The following is a 9,944-nucleotide window of genomic DNA, read 5'->3' on the forward strand; positions in this document are numbered from 1 at the left end:
GACTTAGGACTGGGGCGGAGTTTCCCCTTCCAGCAGGACAACGACCCTAAACATACAGCTAGAGCTACAGTGGAATGGTTTAGATCAAAGTGTATTCATGTGTTAGAATGGCCCAGTCAAAGTCCAGACCTAAATCCTATTGAGAATCTGGCAAGACTTGAAAATTGCTGTTCACAGATGCTCTCTGTCCAATCTGACTGAACTGGAGCTACTTTGCAAAGAAGAATGGGCAAAAATTGCAGTCTCTAGATGTGCAAAGCTGGTAGAGACATACCCCAAAAGACTTGCAGCTGTAATTGCAGCGAAAGGTGCTTCGACAAAGTATTGACTCTAGGGGGGATGAATCCATATGCACGCCACACTTTTCAGATTTTTATTTATAAAAAATCTTGAACACCACTTATCATTTTCCTTCCACTTCACAATTATGCGATACTTTGTGTTGGTCTATCACATAAAATCCCAATAAAATACATTTAAGTTTGTGGTTGTAATGTGACAAAATGTGGAAAAATTCAAGGGGTATGAATACTTTTGCAAGGCACTGTACCTACAGGCAGGTGACAAATGAGCGGAAAAGCCAACTTAGTGTCTCCATGTGCCACCACAACAGCTTCAGTGCATCTTGGCATTGATTCTCCCTGTGGAGGGATGAGCACCGTACTACCAAAAGATATTCTCTTACGTGGCGCTTGGATGTCAATCTGAAATATTCCATAAGTGTTCAGCTGGGTTGAAATCTGGTGAATGTGAAGGTCATAGCATTCACATTCATAGATTCACATAATTATCATACTCATCAAACCATAGGCCCCTCATGGCCTATGGACAAGGGAGTTGTCAACCTGGAAGAGACCATTTAATCAGGGGTTTCCTTTAATTTGTCACCAATCTGTACACAGGCAAAACCTATGTACAGCAATTATTGAGCAAGTCCATATTAGGAACAAAGAAAGAAAGGAAAGGATAAGGGAAGGAAAAAATGATATGCTTAGATTTTCACTGATATAATTTCACAATCCAGATGCCAGTATGCTGTCTGAGATGAAACTTTAATTTTAACACAAGCTGTCTGTCAAGGTTTATCTTTTCTTTCTACGTGTGTTTTTACAGCTCATCCAAGAACAGATGGTGGCATGGTATTAGTAAAGCCAGAGACTGTGCTATAAAAGACAGTGGACATTGAGATCTTCACAGTACATGATGAGACTTCTACCAACATGCATAGTTATGCATGCAAGCACTGTTAACAGTTTTTAGAGATTTTTTTTGTTCTTACTGTTAATGTAAAGTCACTTTTAAATGACTAAAAAAAATAAACAATTTAATATTCCTACTGAAGTAGGGTTTAACAGTGTCCTCATGGAGGTTATTGTACTATCAGCACTTAATAAGTAGGGCTTTATATTTCTATATTCGATAGACATCTCCATCAGAATGACTTTTAGAGGAATAGTTCCACAAGCGTTATCTGGTAGTTGATGCAATGTGCTAAAATGTCCTTAATAATAATCTATTGAAGTACATAATTATTAGCCATGTGTTTTGTTGTATGTTTTAAAATGATATCCGGTGTTGTGTGTGCAGTGTCCATGCTCGCAACAATCGGGGATACAGAAATGGCCTCCAAGATTTTATCATTCAAGTCATGGTCAGATAGTTTCTTAACAGTGGACTTGTAGTGTCGGTGCTTCTGCCGGTCTAACATAAACTGTAACCACCAACAATGGCTTTAATGGTGGATACATTATGCAAACACAACAATGGCAGCTGTCTGCATTATTTTTGTCCAAACATGCCACTAGATGTTCACAAGCTCTTCTAAGTTGATTGGGTGGGGGTAGTTGATAAAGATGTTGTTTCGGTTCCCAGATTTCTTAGTCATAATGTGGTACACTTTTGAATATAGTTTTTCTTTGCTCCACTTAATTTGGGTTATGAGGAGCCAGTTAATTGCCACTTGGACACATTGTGGGTTGTCAACAGGAAGGGAAACCTGAAGCTGAAAGCTCTTGGCAGCGGTTATGTTGAGAGATTATACTGTATTGAGAAAGATTTTATTGTTAACACCAACATAATTCAGTGATGATGGTAATATGCTGAAGCACACTGGCTTTGACATTACAAAACTGTTAGGGTGTTGAGCCAGGAGCTCGATATTATTGTTGTGCATAACTTTTTATTTGTATGTGTTTAATTTAGAGGTGTGCAGTTACTATAGCTATACTACCCAGGTGGCAATGAGAGTCACTTATGCCATGCTGATGATGACTGATTATTCTTTTTTTTTATTGCTAACTAAATGTTCACGATAATCCTTTGCTTGTAATTATACAGTACATCGTTCATGGTGTGCAGGGAGTCTAGGTTTTAGGTTCAATTGTGTTTTTAATGCTGTTTATCTAGTTTTCATATTTATAACAATCAGGCTTCAACAGTATTTACATTTGTTATCTTTTTACTGGTATGTGTTGTGTTGGCATAGTCACAAAGAGGAAGTTGTGTTACTGAGTTCTTACCTGTGGCATCACCAAATGTAGAACTAGGTAGTTATTAGAACTCAGCCCAGATCCATATGTGCACTGTGTGGCTTGTAATGCTAGAGAAAGACTGAAGTCCATCAACATTTGGCCACTTTGGAGCTGTTCTGAAACATTCAGTTGTAAGTACAGGTGTGTCTTCACAGGTCGTGATGTTGAGTTGGAAACTGACACCAGTCATGTGGCTGTAAGTGATGGGCAACATCAAATATTTTTCTCTGTTTGATTACTGGTAGTGCGTGGGAATAGCAGTGGCTGTAAAGGTATTACTTTCTTGGCCCTGGCCTCGTCTACACTGATGTTACACTTTGGTACATTTAGCTCATGGTGCAGTGTCCCACATATTGGCCCTGTTAATCGTTTGTTTGTGTGTCTGACTGATCTCAGAACAAAGGATTATGTCCTGCAGTACTGCATTGCACCCTAGGGGCTTGTCTACTTTACAAGCTTATGAGTCATTTGATCATTCGTATGTTTACTGTCTGCATTGGGATCTGTGGTGCACTTAACCACAGTAAAGAGGTGCAGTAACTCAAAGCTGTTTGACAACAAGAAACAACTCAATTTCTAACTTAATGCCAACTGATGGTTTGTTTTCTGTTTTGGACATATGTACAAAGTTGCCTAGAAATTATGCAACACTGCTGCTTCTTTGGCGACCTGTCTATTCATGTCATCAGTATCAGAGCTACATGAAGCAGATCCTCACATCTCCAAAGAGAATTTAGGTCTTATAATATTTTAACCATTATTTAATAGTTACTTAATATAGCTTCCATAATTCAAACCCAGAAAGGGATTTTAAGTAATTGTTTCCTTTGTTTATTACATAAATGAACATGTAGATGCTACTTGTTATTTTTTAATCTTTTAACTCTACATGTCTGTTTTTGGAGGGTGGTAATTTATGTTGCAATTCTTGAGTATTCTCATTTTTAAATAATGCATTAACTCAGCCAATAATTTGTTTCAAAGGCAAATAAAACATCAGTTTTTGGGTCAACACTGATTTGGATCATTTTTCTTATTTAGTCAGTGGTCCTAATAATGTCTGTTCTCTGCTCTGTACTCATGCAGTTGTACTACCATGCAAAGACATAACAATGGGGGGAAGATAATGTAGGTATTTTTCACCATTACAGTATACTGTAGGTGATTATGGCTGTTTTACAGATCATCCTCTTAGACCAGAGAGGATGCAACGTCATTACTATAAGTATGTTTTTGACCACAGCTGTATGTACGCATTAATGTTTATGAAAAACACCTGCTGATGTTAAGTTTTACTGCTCTATCTGCAGAGACTCTCGGGATCTCCTCGTCCTACCTACTGAATTTGCCAAACCTAAGCAGCTTAAATAAACACTGGCTCAAAATCTGGCATACAAATATTCAGTTTTTGCCCTTTAAGAAGGGCAAAGAGTTACTTTATCTTTCTGCCTACTTCTCTATTTTACCTTCTGCTACTGACGACATACATATTCAGATTAAATGCTATAACCTTGAAATCAGTCTCTTGATATTGCAGCTGGAATAACTCCATGTTCCATATTTAAAATGGTGCTCTTAAAAAAAGATGTATAAAATGCTTGCCACAAAGGACTGAGATCTTGTATTTAAGCATAAAATACACCATTACAAGTGAAGTCCTGCATTCAGTCTTACATTAAAAATACAGAGGTATCATCACTGAAGTGTACATCAATGCCAAAAGTACCTATTATGCAAAATGACCTTATCTGAAGTATTGTATATAAATTACATTATTCCTGATATATTAACATTTAATCAACATTTTAATGTCAGTGTGGAGTTAATTTGACATACTTTCCTATTCTTTTAGTTTATATATCATTTTATTTTACAAACTTGCATGTAAAGCTATCTGAAAAATAGCTATAGATGTCAGATAAATGTAGTACACAAAGCAGGGTAGAAATATCAAGTACCAGCTCTGGTAAACTACAAGCATCTCATAGTTGCGCTCAGGTAATTATACTTTCCAGCAACTTGATGAAACAAGACTGTTTTCTTTAAACCAAATCAGAGGAAGCATTTTCAGAAAAAATTGATAAAAATTTTATTAAGAATTTCAGTCAAGAATTTTATTGTAAATGTATACAATTCTTACATTGAAAGTAAAACAATGACAACTTATGCCAAATATTCTTCAATAAATACAAGTGAGGATATTTTGGCCTGATAACTTAACTGGTGTAAGAAGAAAGTAGGAGCCACACTGTCCAACTCATTATACTGCTTTGACAGTTGGAGTAACTGCCTGTAGTTTATTTACACAACACCATCTAGTGGTAACCATTGAAGTGTATTTCACAAAGTCCCTGCACATGACAGCATTTTAGTAGAGTTCAGACACCTTCACAGGCTTCATTAGGACAGCGCCAACTGCCTTGTCCCTGCTTCGCAGGAACCTTCACACTGGCTCCATTAGCAACTTGACCGGTCAAGCAACAAAGGTTTCTTGTTTTCTTTCATGGCAGAAGAAAAGAGCACAAGTGAGTTCAAAAGTATTATAAAACAGTGAAAGGTGGAAAGAAAAACAAAGGAAAGAGGGCCATGAGCAGAGCTATGAAACAAAGTGCACAGGTGATGTGATGTCAAGGTGGATGGAAAGGACAAGACAAGTGTCACTGGGCCTGAGCGTCACAGGCTCTGGCAGCACTGCAGTTTGTTGCCCCTCTGCCCGTCAGTGGTCGGTGGCACACTTATATCTACCACATTGTTGCCTGGAGACTCATCGTGTGCAGATCTGTCCGCTATTTGCTTCTGTGACACAATGTGGTAGATTTCTGTAGAAAGAAATTCAATAAAAATAAAAAATTAAAAAAATCAACTGATATATTTCATTGGCTTAAACTCCTTATAAGGTTATTTAATATGTAGCTGTAGCACTGATGTCCAGTTTATCCACAGTTGGGGGAAAATGCAACAGCCCCATGTCAGACTGGTGAAACATTGTAACTAAGCAGCTTAAATGTTAAAAGTGATTTTTCACCACTGACACTGTCATGTTGTAAATGGTCTTATACTTGTATAGCACTTTTCTATGCATTACAGCTCACTCAAAGCGCTTTCACACTACTTGGCCATTCACCCATTCGCACTCACAAACACTCACACACCGGTGTTATCGCCGGGAGCAACTGGGGGTTGAGTGTCTTGCTCAAGGACACTTGGAATCGAACTGCTAATGCTCCGGTTAGGAAACAACCCGCTCTACCTCCTAATCCTCAGCTGCCCTAGTACAGTGCCTATAAAAAGTATTCACCCCCTTGCATGTTTTATCCTTTTATTGATTTCATAAATCGGTCTTAGTCAATGTAATTTAACTTTTTTAACAAAAGAAATTACAAAAAAGCCTCTTTAATGTCAAAGTGAAAACAGGTTTCTACACCACGAAGACAAAAGAACACTCCAAGCAACTCAGAGAAAAGGTTCCTGAAAAGTATAAGTCAGGGCATGGATATAAAAAATTTCCAAGGCACTGAACGTCCCGTGATGTTCAGTTAAATCCATCATCAAGAAATGGAAGGAACGTGGCACATGTCTAAATCTGCCTAGATCAGGCCGTCCTCACAAACTGAGTAACCATGCAAGAAAGAGACTAGTGAGAGGCCACCTATGACTACTACAGAGGAGTTACAAGTTTCAACAGCTGAGATGGGAGAGACTTTACATACAACAGTTGTAGCCCAGGTCCATCACCAAAGCTTTATGGGAAAGTGACAAAGAAAGTTACTGTTAAAGAAAACTCGTATTAAATCTCAACTACAGTTCACCAACATGCATGTGGGAGACTCCATCGTCAAGTGGAAGAAAGTTCTTTGGTCTGATGAGACCAAAATGGTGCCTTCTGGCCATCAGACAAGACGCTATGTTTGGCAGACACCAAACACTGCACATCACCACAAACACACCATCCCCACTGTGAAGCACGGTGGTGGCAGCATCACGCTGTGGGGAGGATCCTCGGCACTCGGCCCTGGAAGGCTTGTAAAGGTAGAGGGTAAAATGAATGCAGCAAAATATAGGAAAATCCTGAAGGACAATCTTCTTCAGTCTGCAAGAGAACTACGGCTTGGGAGAAGATTAATTTTCCAGCAAGACAATGACCTGAAGCATACAGCGAAAGTTACACAGAAATGGTTTAAAGACAACAAGGTGAGTGTCCTGGAGTGGCCGAGTCAAAGCCTAGACCTCAATCCAATGGAGAATTTGTTGCTGGACTTGAAAAGGGCTGTTCACACCCAATCCCCGTGCAACCTGGCAGAGCAGTTTTGCAAAGAAGAATGGAGTAAAACTGCAGTGTCCAGATGTGTACGCCTGATTGAGATCTATCCACACAGACTCAGTGCTGTGATCATAGCCGGTCCATCTACTAAATACTGCTGACTTGAAGGGGGTGAATATTTATGCAATCACTTATTTCCCATTAAATATTTTTATTTAATTGCCATGACTTTGTAGAAACCCGTTTTCACTTTGACATTAGAGGGTTTATTTGTAATTTTGTCAAAAGACTAATTATAATTGACCATGATTGATTTATAAAATGATAAGGGTAAAACATCCACAGGGGTTAATACTTTTTATAGGCAATGTAAATCCGTGTCAAATGAATGGCCGTGGTCTTATTTCCTGAGCCTTGTGCTGACAAACAATTAAAAGGATACCCTTCAGTTTCTCAGTGCTCATCAAAAAGTACATAAAAGCCAATGTATGCTGGATTAGTTTTTCCCTGCAGTGGATTCGGGAGGCAAAACTAAAATTATCCTTCCTAAATAGATTAAGGATAAAGGTATGTACAGTTCAAATTCAGAACCACTGAAATACAAAACACCTATTTGTTACTTCCACTCCTACACAGTTCTTTAGTCACCACAACGATTTCTATAACCTGATGTAGTTAGTTACCAATGACAAATTTGAACTTGAAACCATTATGCTTCCTTGGTTGCCAATAACTTTTTAAGTTCAATACCAGCCTTCTTCTGTTGCACCAATTACTTTATTACCCAGTGATATTGGGTTATAAATGATACATATGCAACACAGAAACTTTCAGAGGACTGAGTACATTACATAAGACCTATGTATGACCTACCTGTTAAAATGTTCTTGAAAGCTTCTTCCACATTAGTAGAGTCCAATGCTGATGTCTCAATAAAAGAGAGGGTGTTCTTTTCTGGTGTGAGAAGAGAAGTAAAATGTATTGTAAACATGTACAACAGATGTACTGTACAGATATACACTGTTATGCTTGTTCACATGTTACTCCCACCAAGATTCAAGATTTTTATTTGCCATGTATGCATAAACAGTCTAGGCATATAGGAATTCTTGTGCAGAGCTCTCCTGGAGTAAAGTAAAGAGTTTAAAGCCAAAAGAACAAACACCTAGTTGGTGGAATCCAAAAGCTATTTGGTGAAAGGGAAGGGGGGTATAACTTAAGGGGACATTTAAATTTAAAAGTTCATGCTATACGAACAACCAAAAAAAGATTTTGTATTTCTATAAGTGGGGTCAAACTATGGAATAACTTAACTGTGGACATGAAAAATAGTACCAGAATTAAGGAGTTTAAATATAAATATAAATGTATGTGTTATACAAGATATATGCAAGAATAAGAAACAATCTGTTTATCTATGTAGTGATATTGCTTGCAGCCAATGTTGCATAAATTTTGTATAATATGATGTCATGGGGTAGGACTGGATAAGTTTGACTTCTTCCTACTCCATTCAAACATGTAATAGGTGTAAGCAAACTGATTTTGAATTAGCATTGGTCGGATATGTGTAATCATGTGTGTTATTGTCATTTGTTCATTGTTCTGTTCTGCATGTTTGAAAGAATAAAGAAAAAATCAATAAATAAATAAATTTTTAATGATCATGATTGGAGACACAGTCGTGGGTGTACAGGGTGAAGAGATTGGGGCTCAACAGCCTTGCGGAGAGCCTGTGCTGATTGTGATAAGGATAATCACCTTTATTGGCCAAGTATGTTACACACATGAAATTTGTTTCCGGCACACAACCGAGTCAGCCATCTGTGGCGCCAGCTCAACCGATAGCTCTAACCATCAGGGACAATGGGGGGGTTCAGTGTCTTGCACAAAGACTCTTTGACTGCAGGCACCGAGATTTGAACCTTCAACCTTCTGGTTGGGAGACGACTGCTCTACCCACCGCACCACTATCGCCTCCAGGGTGAGCTCAGCAGACACCTGCCCTCCCATTCTGACCACCTGTGGTCTTTCAGTCAGGAAGTCCAAAATCCAGTTGCAGGTGGGAGTTGGTACACCGAGGTCTGTCATCTACAATCAGCCTGCCCGGACGAATGGCGTTGAATGCAGAACTGTAATCCAGGAAGAGCATCCTAGCATATGTACTGCTGTTGTCCAAGTGTTTCAGGGTATGGAATAAAGCTAGAGCCGTTGTGTCGTCCACTGATCTGTTGGGGCGGTAGGCAAACTGGAGGGGGTCTACAGTGTCCGGGACCATGTGGTTAACATTAACATGTGTGAGGACCCGTTTCTCTAAGCACTTCATGGCGACTCATGTGAGCGCCACTGGCCTGAAGTCATTCAGAGTGGATGTGTCTGATGTCTTAGGGACAGGTATGATAATGGATTTTTTGAAAATGCGAGGAACTACTGCTTGGGTTAAGGACAGGTTGAAGATGTCTGTATACACACTAGCTAGTTGATCCCCACAGGCCCTCAACATTCTAGGGGGGACACCATCTGGTCCCGCTGCCTTATGGGGGTTTACCTGTCTCAGGGCCTTCAGAACCTGTGTGTGCATCACCTGAAAAGCAGTGTCCCCTGGGTCGCAGGGGGATTTTGAGGGGTTAGTCTGTGTTCATCCTGTCAAACCTCACATAGAAGTTGTTGAGGCTGTCCGGGAGGGCGGCGTCCTGGGGGGCTGTGTTTGTTGATTTGGTCCTGTAGTTTGTGACTGCTTGGATTCCCTGCCACATGCTGTGCATGTTGTTATTCAGGTAATAGCTCTCCAGTTTTTGGAAGTATGCCCTCTTTGCAGCTCTGATGGACCTCTAACTCATACTAGGCTCTCCTGTACTCCCCTTGGTCCCCTGCCTTGAAAGCTTCCCGCCTCTTCCTGATTTTGTTTTATGTCCACGTTGAACCAGCATTTTTGGTTGGGGAAGACATGCACAGTTCTAGGTGGGGCACATATGGACGTGCACCAGCTGATGTAATTGTTCACAGTCTCTGCATATTCATGGATATTGTGTGGCCCCTTTGAAGACATTCCAGTCTGTGGCCACTAGATAGCCCTGCAGGCTAGCCTGTGCACAGGTGTTAGTTCTCACTGTGACTGGTTTCGCCTTGCGCCACTGTGTAAACTGGCCTGA

This window comes from Monopterus albus, unplaced genomic scaffold (assembly GCF_001952655.1).
Source record: "Monopterus albus unplaced genomic scaffold, M_albus_1.0 scaffold122.1, whole genome shotgun sequence".
Taxonomy (NCBI): domain Eukaryota; kingdom Metazoa; phylum Chordata; class Actinopteri; order Synbranchiformes; family Synbranchidae; genus Monopterus; species Monopterus albus.